General features: G+C 42.6%; 1 protein-coding gene across 1 annotated transcript in view; it reads left to right on the top strand.

Annotated features, from left to right (window-relative positions):
* Nucleotides 1-13,727, top strand: part of LOC309553361 (plexin-C1-like) — a 201,429-nt gene that overhangs the window by 105,775 nt on the left and 81,927 nt on the right. The gene's annotated exons all lie outside the window — the stretch shown is intronic.

Genomic DNA, 13,727 nt, shown 5'->3' with positions numbered 1-13,727 from the left:
TTATACCTATCTATACCAACAGGTGGCACTGCAGTGTTGCAATGAGAGGAAGTATTATCTTTCTCAGTGTATGTACTAGTATGCTTTTGCTTCCTGTTCCATGTAAAGATATGTTTTGCTATCCTCCATAAAAATTAAGTTGTTTTCCTATATTCAAGAAACTTCCAGCGCATCATATTAATATTATTAGGCCAACAGGTTATGGGCCCAAGCACTGGAAAGAATACTAGAAGTCAGTGAGTTCTGTATACAAGCTGCTGAAAGATTGCAACTGGTTCAGATCAGATGTTAAGTTTGCAATTGCAAAGTTGAACAATGACAATATCACGTACCTGGTCAGAGGCCGGATTGCTGAGAGTGGCTCAGTGCAGAACATCCCTGGAGGTGGTACAGGGGATGCAGTGCCCAAAGAAGCATGGGTTGCCATTTGTAAAATTCTGCAGAGCTGATTACCGGATGGCAGTAGGAACAGGTAGGATGCGCTGTAGAGCAGGTGTTCTTAGCAGTTCCAAGGCGTACTTGACAGCAGGGCAATGCAGGAAGTGGAACCAGTAATTATTATGAAAATACCCGCACTATGGTTTTAATTATAAGAGTCATCTATGTGAAAAGTTGAAGCTGCTGCTATAATGTAAGGTGCTTAACCTCTAGATACTGAGCAAATGAAAAATAAATTATACAGCTCCGCTTCTAAAATGCAAAAATCACAGTGCAAAAATCGCAATGTAACAGTCAATAAACAATATTGAATAAAAGTGCAAGTGCATAATATATAAAGTCCGTAAGTGCAAAAGTGTCTGTGCTGGTAAATTCTTCTGGAGCTTTTCAAGGTGCCACTTCGTGCTCCCCTCCTGTAATCCCCACTCACCAGAGATATATGTCAAGCAGGCATATAATGCTCCCAGGCCAGGGGCGTACCTAGAGCATTTGGCACCCGGGGCGGATCCTATATCTGGCACCCCAGGCGTGCAGGCGACGAACCACTCATTGACGTGTCACGTGTAGTGCCTCCACGCACTGCAGCAAAATGTAGGAAGGCCCCCTTTACATTACACAGCCCCCGGACCCCTTTACATTACACAGCCCCCGTACCCCTGGACCCCTTCACATTACACAGCCCCCGGACCCCTTTACATTACACAGCCCCCTTACCCCTGGACCCCTTCACATTACACAGCCCCTGTACCCCTGGACCCCTTTACATTACACAGCCCCCGTACCTCTGGACCCCCCCAATAGAACCCCTTTACAATACAACCCCCCAATAGAACCCCTTTACAATACAAACCCGCCCAATAGAACCCCTTTACAATACAAAGCCCCCGCCAATAGAACCCCTTTACAATACAAAGCCCCCCCATAGAACCCCTTTACAATACATCCCCCCCATAGAACCCCCTTACAATACATCCCCCCTCCCCAATAGAACCCCCTTACAATGCAAGTGCCCCCCCCAATAGAACCCCCTTACAATACATCACCCCCTACCCAATAGAACCCCCTTCCAATGCAAGAGCCCCCCCCATAGAACCCCTTTACAATACATCCCCCCCAATAGAACCCCCTTACAATGCAAGCGCCCCCCCAATAGAACCCCTTCACAATACACCCCCCCCAAAAGAACCCCCTTACAATGCAAGCGCCCACCCCCCCCCCCCAATAGAACCCCTTCACAATACATCCCCCCCAATAGAACCCCCCTACAATGCAAGCGCCCCCCCCAATAGAACCCCTTCACAATACATCCCCCCCAATAGAACCCCCTTACAATGCAAGCGCCCACCCCCCCCCCAATAGAACCCCTTCACAATACATCCCCCCCAATAGAACCACCTCACAATGCAAGCGCCCCCCCAATAGAACCCCCTTACAATGCAAGCGCCCCCCAAAAGAACCCCTTCACAAAACATCGCCCCCAATAGAACCCCCTTTACAATGCAAATGCCCCCCCCAATAGAACCCCATCACAATACATCCCCCCCAATAGAACCCCCTTACAATGCAAGCACCCCCCCTCCCCTTAGAGCAGAGGAGGAACTGTTGAAAGCAGAGAATGGGAGAGAGACTCACCGTCACTCATGAGCCCTGAATACACAGCGGTCAGCGGGACAGCGGGAACTGCCGAAGTTAACTGTGCTAGTTAATGAGCAGGTGATTGGTTGATAGGTTGATAGACGGTCCTAGCAACCAATAGCCTTCTCATTAACTAGCACAGTTAACTCCGGCAGCGCCCTCTGTGTATTCAGGGCTCCGTGAGTGACGGTAATCTCTCTCTCATTCTCTGAACAGTTCCTCCTCCTCCGCGCTGCTGTGTCAGCGAGCGGCGGAGGCAGTCCGGCGGCCGACCCTGGGTGTGGCGGTGCGCCCCCCCCTGTTGGTATGCCACTGTCCCAGGCACAACACATATGTAATAGAAATTCCCATCCTTCTTCTCTAATCATAGGATGTTAGATATGGAGTACTTCCTGGAGCAGTATATGATCCTCTACGATTCCTCTAATCACACGGCTCTCATCCAGCAGATATAAATAAGGAAAAAAGGTGGTCAAAGTGTAATACTGTATGTTTTATTAAAAAGTTAAAATCAAATACACTTACAATTAGTGCTTTAATTCAAGCATAAAAATGTCAGTGAGGTTTGCCGCTCAGCGTGCGTTCCAACCACCAGATAATGAATCACACCGCTGTTCCCAATTGATGTTTCCCCCCTCCTACTGGGCTCTTCGGAAGCAGAACCAGAAGCCAGGCCAGGGGTCATACACGGTGGACTAGTCAGTAGCATAGGCAAGTAGCAGAACCTGGAACAAGCCAGGGTCATACAGGGGCAGGGCTGCTGATAGGGCATTACAACCAGCCCTGGTCTAACAGCAGCCCTGTACACGGGAAAACGGGTAATAGAGAGTCAGGGAGCCAAGCCCAGGTCAAATACAGTGGATCAAGCAGAAGCAAGTCAGAAGTTCAAGCCAAGGGTCAGAGCCAGGAATAAAGGAGAAGCAGGTCAAAATGCAAGCCAGGTCGGTAACAGTAAGTCCAAGGTCAGGATACTGTCGATCAGCCAGCAATTAGTGGTTGCTACTGCTGGCTTTAAATAGGCCACTTGGCACACTGCATGTGCTTTGGCGTGCGCACTGGCGCATGTATCTTCTTGATCGCTCTTGCCTGTGTGCGCATGCGCATTAGCATTGCAGAATTTCCATTCGACAATGCGCGATTCTGCTGGCTATTGACAGATATGCCAGTTCTTCTGTGGATTGTTCTCCAACAGCCAATTACCAGCTGTGGAAGATCAAGATAGAAATGCTTCTCAAAAAGGATGGCTTGTGGCAAGTGCTGAATACAGACAGACCCACAAACACAAACAAGACGAAGGAATGGGTTATAAAAGACAGACTGGCAAAAGCATCTATAAGCTTGCTAGTGGAAGATGACCAGCTTATACATATAAGAACAAAAAAAATGGGCAAAGGTATTAGGACTTCATTACAAAAACTGCATGAGCATTCAAGCCTAAACAGCAAGCTGTTTCTTCTGAGAAAGCTGTAACAGATGAGTCTGGAAGAAGGCCAGCAAATGTGTGACCACATGAAAGCTATGCTAGAAATCATCATCAGACCCAAGCAGGAGTTGATGCTAGAATATGTCAAAGGCAAATGAATTGATGAATAGGACAGAAGGAAAGAAAATACGCACCATGATGTACAAAGGCACAAAGCATAACAAAGAAAGCAGAGCCTTTTTTTACTGTAAAAGGACTGTTCTATCTGGAAAGCCAAACAGCAAAAGCTAGAGCTATCCGCAGAAGAAAAATTCAAAGCAGCCACAAAGGAAACTGCAGACACATCATGGACTGGCACCTTTAAAGTGACACAGAGCAGCAAGCCACATTGCTGGTGCATAGACTCAGGTGCAACAAGCCACATGATTAGCGATGAGACCTTTTCACAAACATTGATTACAGTGCAAAAGACAACGTTTTCCTAGCAAATGGAAAACGCATCACTGCAGAAGGAAGCCAGGTCTTCCTGAACTACATTACACCACAAGGAGGCAAGAACAGTATCCTTGTAAAGAAAGTGCTGTATGTTCCAGAACTAGAAGGCAGCCTTCTATCACTGAAAAGTCTTGCAAACAACAGTCTCATAGTTAAAGTCCAGGATGATAAATGCACAATTCACAATATTAAGCAATTCCTCGCAAAAGGAAAACTTGATGATTACCTATACAGGCTCATCACAACAGACCAGCAAGCCATACACAGCAAATGTATTCATTTATGGCACAGGCACCTGGGGCACAGAAGTTCAGAAGCTATACAGGACACTAAAAAGAGAGGCTTATCAAAAGATTTGACAATAGTGCCTTGCAAAGTGCTCAATTAATGCAAGTGCTGTATTGAAGCAAATGCCACATGTGCTCCCCTTCTACAGGCCTCTCAAAGAAAAACTACCCACCCCCTGCAGCTCATACACAGTAATTTATGCGGTCCAATGAAAACTCCCACGTCAGGCGGGAACAGATATCTACCGACTTTCATTGATGCTTTTTCCAGGTACACAACTACTTATCTGATGAAACACAAAAATAAAACATCAGAAAAACTTCAAGTGTTTGTTGGCATGTCTAGCAACAAATTCCAATAGAAACCAGGAATAATACGCACTGACAACGGGGGACAATACATAGGCAAAGAAGTGGCCTCATACCTGAAGAGACAAGGATAAGTACACCAGACAACCACACCATACATTCCTGAACAAAACGGTGTAGCAGAAAGGAAAAATTGCACTCTTATAGAAATGACCAGGTGCATGTTGTGGGATTCCATTCTTGCTCACAAGTATTGGGGAAAAGCAGTCATGATTGCAGCCTACCTACAGAACACACTACCCTCACAAGCCATTAAAAGTATTCCATTTGAAATGTGGCATAGATCAAAGCCTAGCATATGGCCATCAGAGTGTTTGGATGTAAAGCATATACCTATATTCCAAGTGAGAAGTGATCCAAGCTGGAGAATAGAGCCATAGAGGGCATTCTAGTAGACTACAGCCAGCAAACTAAGGGTTACAGAATCCTACACCCAAAGACTGACAAAGTGATAATAAGTTATAGTGTTTATTTTGATGGGAACCCATCACCAGAAACAACGATCCCTGAAAGCCGTGAAGTGAATATGCCCAGCAAACCAGATGAAAAGATCGACCAAAGTGAACCTGTGCTGGAGTCAAAACAAGAGGTGGAACTCACAATGCCTAAACCAAGTTCCCCACCAGATCCCGCTGAACTCCCTGAAGTCAGAAGATCCATTCGCCCTACAAAGGGATACCACCCCGCAAGCTGCCATACACTGTTAAAACACACAAGGTACTTGAACCAAGCTCCTGGGAAGACATAGAAAAATTGCCAATACGTGAAGCCAATTAGTGGAGAAAGGCAGCAGAAGAAGAAATAAAGTCACTTCAGGAAAATGAAACCCGGACACTCACAGAGCTCCCTCCTAATCACAAAACTATAGGAAGTAAGTGGACTTTCAAAGTAAAGCCAGACGCAGAAGGGAATATCCACAAATAGAAAGACAGACTGGTTGCCAAGGGCTACTCCCAGAAATTCGGTGAAGATTACAATGAAACATTCACTCCCATCATAAAACACTCCACCATCAGAGGGCTTCTTAGCGTTGCAGCCGGGAAGGCATGCAAGTGAAACACCTAGACGTTAAAACTGCTTTCCTATATGGAGAAATTAAGGAAGACCTCTACATGGAGAAATCACCAGGGTTTGAGCAAGGAGACAACCTAGTGTGTAAACTTCAGAAGAGCATCTATGGTCTTAAGCAATCTACAAGGATGTGGAATGAGAAAGAGAATGAAGTGCTTGCTAGAGAGGGATTCTCAAGAAATAAAGCAGGCCCCTGTCTCTACTCCAGGAATCAAAAAGAGAGAAGGGAAAGCATTCTTTCTTTGTCAGAGACATTATAACCTGTTTTGAACAAGAAGGGGATTATAATCATATAGTTCACAAGCAGAAAGAAAATTTTTAAATCAAATTGCTAGGGAACATTAGCTACTATCTGGGAATCCAAATAGAGAGAGAAGAAGATGGAAGTTATCTTCTCAACCAATCTCAGAAAATCTCAGAAATTTTGGAACAATTCCTTATGAAAGATGCATAGGAAGTGAAAACTCCTATGGAACCAGGCTATCAAAAGAGCAATGAAGCAGAAAACTTGCTGCTCATCAATGACACGTATCGCAGAGCAAACAGTTGCCACTGCTATATGTTGTCAGTCACTGTGACAAGACCAGACATAGCCGCAGCAGTGGGCATACTATGCAGGGAAGTCTCAGCTCCCTGTCAGCATGACTGGACGCAGTAAAAAGAGTGATGCAGTACCTCAAAGGAACAATTCAGATGAAGTTACGGTTACCAGCAACATCAAATCCAAAAATGGTCAGATATATTGATACTGATTGGGCCAGGGACTGCACAGACCACAAATCCACAAGTGGATTTATCTTCTTGTATGGAGAAGGAACTATAAGTTGGTCTAGTCGATCATGATTAAGGCCTGATGGCCGAAACACTTTTGGCTTTTCTTTTTTTTTTTGACTGTTGTTCATATGCTAAAATAAACAATGTTTAAGCCGATGTCCAGAGCACCAGCCTTTCTCCTTTTTTTGTATAAATTACATGGAGGTTTACAGAGACCTCACAGGCTGGGTGCTGGGTGCTGGGTGTTTGAGGCTCACCAGACATTGCATAGGAGGTAGTAGCTTAGATGCACCTGTTTCAAACCTATCTGCTGAATCCCATCAAAAACTTTGTGCAAGTGTACCTAGACAAATTGATGCTGTTTTAAAGAAAAAGGGTGGTCACACCAAATATTGATTTGATTTGCACTTCTATTCTGTTCATTTACTTTAGTTACTTTTTTTTATCAATTAACAAAATAAAAATATTAAGGCTGGCCATACATTATACAGTATTTTTTATTTTTTTTTGTTCAATTTCCTGTAGATTTACCATCAACTATGTAGTGCAAGGGCTTGCCAGATTGCATACAAATTGAACGTGTTTAGATTTGACCTCATATTATTCAGTATGGTTGTTGTAAATCTAAAGGAAAATTGCACAAGGAAGTTGTATAATGCATGGCCAGCCCAACACTTCTGTTTCTGAAAACATTCTTAATTGACAGCATTTTTTCACACCCACCTAAAACGTTTGCACAGGATAATACAATATATATATATATATATATATATATATATATATATACAGTATATATATATATATATATATACATATATATATCTATATATCTCAAACAACACCTCAAACACATATTTAAAATGGTAACAAACAAAATATACAGTTGACAAACAAATATATAAACAGTAGCAAATAGGGTATATAGTTGGTAGTAAGCCAATGATTCAGAGAATGACCCCTTAACTCTAAACTAGGAAGGGTCCTGGCTAAGGGGCAATTTTACAATAACTATCTGTTAGTCTGTAGTAAACCCTTTCCCTTTCTGGCCAGAAAAATGGGGCCTAGTTCCAGCATTGGAGTGCTCAAGATAAGTTCTTCCTAACCAAGATATAGGCTCCTGCACCGTGTCCCAAGCAAACAATACTTTTCCTCTTTAATGGGGTGCAGTAGGGTTTGGCAAGCAGCCTCTAAGCTGTGTTCTCACTAATGATCAGAAGGCATCACTGGTAAGCAACAGTGGCATTTTCATGTACCAGAAGATGTCCGCTACTCTGCTGCTCTGCATCCCTGATGCAATGGCAAAATGTTCTGGTTCATGTAGTGGATGGATCAATCTGTTGAGACATTCTAACAGCTTCTCCCAGAGGTGGAAGATGGTTACGGTGGCAGATTTTTAGTGGACCTGTTTTTCGCTCTGAGTGGATCAGGTACCCTGGCAAAGCAACAGTTGCTTGCAGAGGATGAAGGTTTGGGATTTCCCCCAGTCAGCTGCCTTTTGCTTTCCAGGGAATCGCACATTTTTTTAGAAACACTAGAGAGTTGAAGTGCTCAGTTATGCCTAAGATCCACTTATTTCAGCACTTCCCCACTCGCTTTTCATAATAATCATACATGATGAAAAGCTAAAAGTTAGTTGTTACAATTATATTTAAAAAGAATAGCGCGCAAATGCAAAATAAATCTGAAGAGAGTCCATAAATAAAAATGGGGGTTTGGTCCCACCATATGGCCATATCGTGCTCAAGCCCACTACTGCGTCAAAGTACCCCATTATCAGTGGGTCCTACACTATCCATGAAAAAAGAGATGAATCCAGCCTTTCTAACCCTTGGAGATAATACTCCTTGCTGGGAGAGATGTGCAAATGCACTACAGGGGACTCCTCCTATATCTACTTGATGGTGGACACTGATTGAGTACAGGTGTGTGTGGGGGGTGGGGAGGGCTTTTATTTCCAAAGCTGCTGCAGCTATGAACCAAAAGACATGTATATTAAAAAAGAATAGCGCGCAAATGCAAAAGAAATTACTACCAAATCTGAAGAGAGTCCATAAATAAAAATGGGGGTTTGGTCCCACCATATGGCCATATCGTGCTCAAGCCCACTACTGCGTCAAAGTACCCCATTATCAGTGGGTCCTACACTATCCATGAAAAAAGAGATGAATCCAGCCTTTCTAACCCTTGGAGATAATACTCCTTGCTGGGAGAGATGTGCAAATGCACTACAGGGGACTCCTCCTATATCTACTTGATGGTGGACACTGATTGAGTACAGGTGTGTGTGGGGGGTGGGGAGGGCTTTTATTTCCAAAGCTGCTGCAGCTATGAACCAAAAGACATGTATATTAAAAAAGAATAGCGCGCAAATGCAAAAGAAATTACTACCAAATCTGAAGAGAGTCCATAAATAAGTTATATAGTAACTTAATAGTTGTTACAATTGCTAGTTTGGATATACTGTAATTTATTTTCTACAACAAATAATTTCTTTTTATGCTTCCAAGTTAAAAATAACATACATTAAAAATATAAATGTGTAGAAAGTCTAGAAGATACTAAAATCATACCAAAGAAATCATCAGTAATTTCCAAAAACCTTTGTCTACCTCACAATATACAATCACATGATTCAGCTTATTTAATTGTTTTTTTTTTCTCTGTTTTAACTTCTTTTTATTAATTTCTGATACAAGCAAAATGATTTACCAAACATGCGTAAAATAAGACAATAATATACATCTTACGTAATACAATAATAAACTTGGACAAAACACAAAAGGAAAGACACTAACAAACATACTTACACAAAAGTGAACTTCCAAAAACCCTTACTCTTTTAACATGTCAACATTGTTCAGTCCTCTTACAAAAAGTACACATTCCAGAGTAAGACGCAACCAAGAATTTTTACTTTATGACATTTAGTTTGTTTGCATTCACTTTATGTGAAACATTTTGAAATGAGATATCATAAAATGTTATATCTGACATTAAATAATAATTTAATTAGTTATGAAAGATGTTTCACTTTGGAATGGTTTTTCCTGCTATCTTTTTGTATACTGATAATGTCCGAAAAAAGAAGAGGAAATTGTTTAACTTTGTGACTTATCAGTAGGCTTTTGACACAGTTATCATTTATGAAAACCAGTGCATAAGAAAAATGTTTGCTACTATTTATAACTATTCAACCTGCAGTTCTTATTTTCTAAATCAGCTTTTTCAAATACAGTTTCATTGAACCATAGGGCTCCTCTAAAATCTGCTAAGGGTTCCTTATTAATTTGCCCTCTGGAAGGTTTCACCCCCTTCATGACCAGGACATTTTTTTGCTATTCAACACTGCCCTACTTTAACTGGCAATTGCACGATCATACAACACTATATGCAAATGAAATTCATATCATTTTTTTCCACACAAATAGAGCTATTTTAGTGGTATTTGATTACCACTGGGTTTTTTAATTTTTTTTTTTATATAAACTAAAAAAGTACAAAACATTAAAAAAAAAAAAAAAAAAAAAACTTTCTTTCTTCATGAATCTAGACCAAAATGTATTCTGCTACAAGTTTTTGGTAAAAAAAAATATATATGTAGCACCCTACAGGTAGGTTATAGGTAAATGCATAGTAGGTCTTGTCTGCCTAAGAGCAGGGCCATGTTCCTTTTTGTCAGGTAGGTTGTCATGGCTCCCAAGTGTGTCTCCTGAGAAGGGGAGTCTCCCCACTGGCTCTATCGGAGGCTTCTAATAGGGCAGTGGAGGAAACCCAATCAGAGATACATTTAGGCTTGTATCTACCCCAAGAGGCAGGTTCTGTCGCATTAGATTCTGGGGGAGGGTAGAAGTCTGAGGGGGGCGCATGAATCAGCGTCTTTGGTGGGAGCAGAGTCCCAGGAGGGAGAGAACGGCTGTCTCTCCTCCTGTCTGAGGAAGTGGATGTCTCGGGGTGTCGCCCAAGTTGTTCTTAGTTGAGCCTAAAGGAGTATCCCACTCATTCCCTTCTCCCATCCCCTTAAATACAATAAAACCACAAAACAAAGATGCCGGAGTTGTCAATGTCTCAGTTCTCACACCCAGGGTCGCAGCTCACATGGGCTGGAGAGGTAACTGATAATGATGGCAGACCCACATCAGGCTCAATGCTATATATAGTGGGACTGTGATAGTGTGGCAGGCAATCTGACACTAGCTGAGGTTGGCTGGGGGATACACTAACTGACTAATTGACACTGACATCAATAGAGACTAATACAGTAATCAGTGCTAATACTATACACTGTCACTGTACTTATGATACTGGCTGGGGAGGGGTTAACATCTAGGGGTGATCAAGGAGCTAACTGTGTGCCTAACATTGTGTAATGTGTGTAATATGTGCTACATTTACTAAGCGCCTCTGCCATTTTTCCCCCTGCTTTGCAGGGGAAAAAAACAGCAAGATCGCATGTCAGAGTACATAGCTCTGTGTTGTTTATCAAAGCAGGGCTCTCTTCCGTGAATGGCAGAGCCGATCAGCAGGTTCCTGTGATCAGTCATTGTCCGGGACCCCCTGATCAGCTTGTGCTGTAACAAATCACAGCACAGCTGGGGCGGTGGGGGCACAGCAGCCACTCCGCCGCAGTAAATGTACACAAGGTGGTTGCTAAGCGGTTAAGCAATGAGCAGTAATCACTGACAAGAATGATCTTTTTAGCTATCTGTAAGGAGCTACTGTGAGCTGTAGAAATAATAATTATTAGCAGGGGTTCCTCGAGACTGGAAAGTTATTTCAAGGGTTCCTCCATGTTAAAAACTTTGAGAAAGGCTGTTCTAAAATGTATTAATAAAATGTTAAGAATAGTTGAGAACACCTCAGAACATTTTCAATTAATAAGCTGTAAATGTACACTTTATTACCAAAAAAATATTGGGACACCTGCCTTTACACACCCATGAACTTTAATGGCATCCCGGTCTTAAAGTGATACTAAAGTCTTGGGGGTTTTTTAGTTAAAAATAACATGTTATACTTACCTTCCCTGTGCAATGGTTTTGCACAGAGCACCCCAGATTCTCCTTTTCTCGGGTCCCTCTTTGGCCCCTCCCTCCTGTTGAGTGCTCCCCACAGTAAACAGCTGGCTATGGGGGCACCCGATCCAAGCCACAGCTCCCTGTGTCCATTCAGACACAAAGCCGCAGCCCAGCCCGCCCCCTTTCTCTCCTTATTGACTGACTTTGATTGACAACGGCGCCACGCTGCTGTCTCAGCCAATGAGGAGGGGAGTTCTTGGCAGCTGAAACACTCCTGCAACATCGCTGGATCTAGATGGACCTCAGGTAAGTATTAAAGGGGCTGAGGGGGACTGCTGCACACAGAAGGCTTTTTATTTTAATGCATTAAGATACAAAAAAAAACCTTCTGCCTTTTTAACCACTTTAATCTGTAGGGTTCACTATTGAGTTGGCCCACCCTTTGCAGCTATAACAACTTCAACTCTTCTGGGAAAGCTGTCCACAAGGTTTAGTAATGTGTCTATGGGAATGTTTGACCATTCTTCCAGAAGCGCATTTGTGAGGTCAGGCACTGATGTGGACAAGAAAGCCTGGCTTGCAGTCTCAACTCTAATTTATCCCAAAGGTGTTCTATCAGATTGAGGTCAGGACTCTGTGTGGGTAAGTTCCTCCACCCCAAACTTGCTCATCCATCTCTTTATGGACCTTGTTTGTGTACTGGTGTCCAGTCATGTTGGAACAGGAAGGGGCCAGCCCTAAACTATTACCAAAAAGTTGGGAGCATAAAATTGTCCAAAATGTCTTGGTATGCTAATGCTTTAAGAGTTTCCTTCACTGGAACTAAGAGGCCAAGCCCAACCCTTGAAAAACAGCCCGACACCATAATCCCCCCTCCACCAAATGATTTGGACCAGTACACAAAAAAAAGTCCATAAAGACACTGGAAAAGTAAAGTGAACATGTCTGGAGGCTGCAGAAGTGGCAATGTATGTTAATTTAATTGTTAACCTTTCAAGGGGTAGAAGCTTAGTTCTCAGAATCATATTGAGGGCCCATTTACACCATTTGACAGTAATGCATCTGCACTATTTTTTCCAATGCAGTGCACTGCAAGACAAAAGGTTTTCCCATTAGTGCATTTTTTTCTTTCCATATATGTATATTGAAAATTAATGACAACGTACATGTACAGCAAATTACTGTACACTAAAGTAATGCATGTTAAATCATCGGTTTTAGTGCACAAGATCAGATGTCATAGTCAAATAAGGCATGCTGGGGGCAGGGAGGCTAAACGATACAACTGTCTACCACAGCATCAGTACATCCAGAACTGACCAGTGGAGGACTGGAAACCTTTGGCCTTGGTGTGCAATTACATCAAGGTGTTTCTTGCATATTTCTGTAGGTTATGAAAGTGTACCATGCACATTGTGCCATGGTTTTGCATTAATTGAAAGACACGGTGAAACGTGGGTGTTCCTAAATGACATTGCTTATTGTGAGACACCTTTTCACTTCCTCCAGAATTACATTTTTTGACCTCTTGGCATTTGGTCACACAGGTATAACACTTCAAAAAAGTGCTGGAAGATTTCCGTTTGCCAGATCCTGTGACTGCAGGTCAGAATGGAGGGCAGGTAGCCACAAAATACCCAGCATGTGTCACTGACTGTAGGTCCTGCTCTGATCATATTTGAATAGCAAAGTATCTCTGCTCAGGGCCACCAGCCAAACATATCTTATTAGTACTGGCCTGAGGGGTAAATGTCCCCCTGCCTCCCATGAGTCCTTCCTTGGATCTGACCCCAATGAGAGATAAGAAAACTTTTCCAAACCACACACAAAACACACAAAGGTAATTTATCAAAATTGGAGAAAACAGAATCTAGAGCATCTGTGCATGGCAACCAATCAGCTTTCATTTTCTAAGCTTAACTAAACAATTTAAAGATAGAAGCTGATTGGTTGCAATGAACAACTGCTCTAGATTCTGTGTATTCCAGTTTTGACCAATTTCCCTGATAGTGTGTTCAGAGACAGTGGCAGTAGGGACCCAGTAAGATATTATTGACTAGCAAACAGTTATTCTGTCTGCAGGTGTACGTGTGGTTGATTGGTAATTAGGAGATGCTCCTGGACCGTGGTCTGTGTGGCCATACAGAAATTAAGACCAGGCTGCACTGAAAAGCTTCTGCCTTTTGTCAGCAACATTAGTACCACCACTGTCAGCCAAAC

This window comes from Pelophylax lessonae (genome assembly GCF_965119305.1).
Source record: "Pelophylax lessonae genome assembly, chromosome: 4".
NCBI classification, from domain to species: Eukaryota; Metazoa; Chordata; class Amphibia; order Anura; family Ranidae; genus Pelophylax; species Pelophylax lessonae.
Note: the sequence above shows the minus strand (reverse complement) of the source record. Positions and strands in the feature narration are given on the sequence as shown.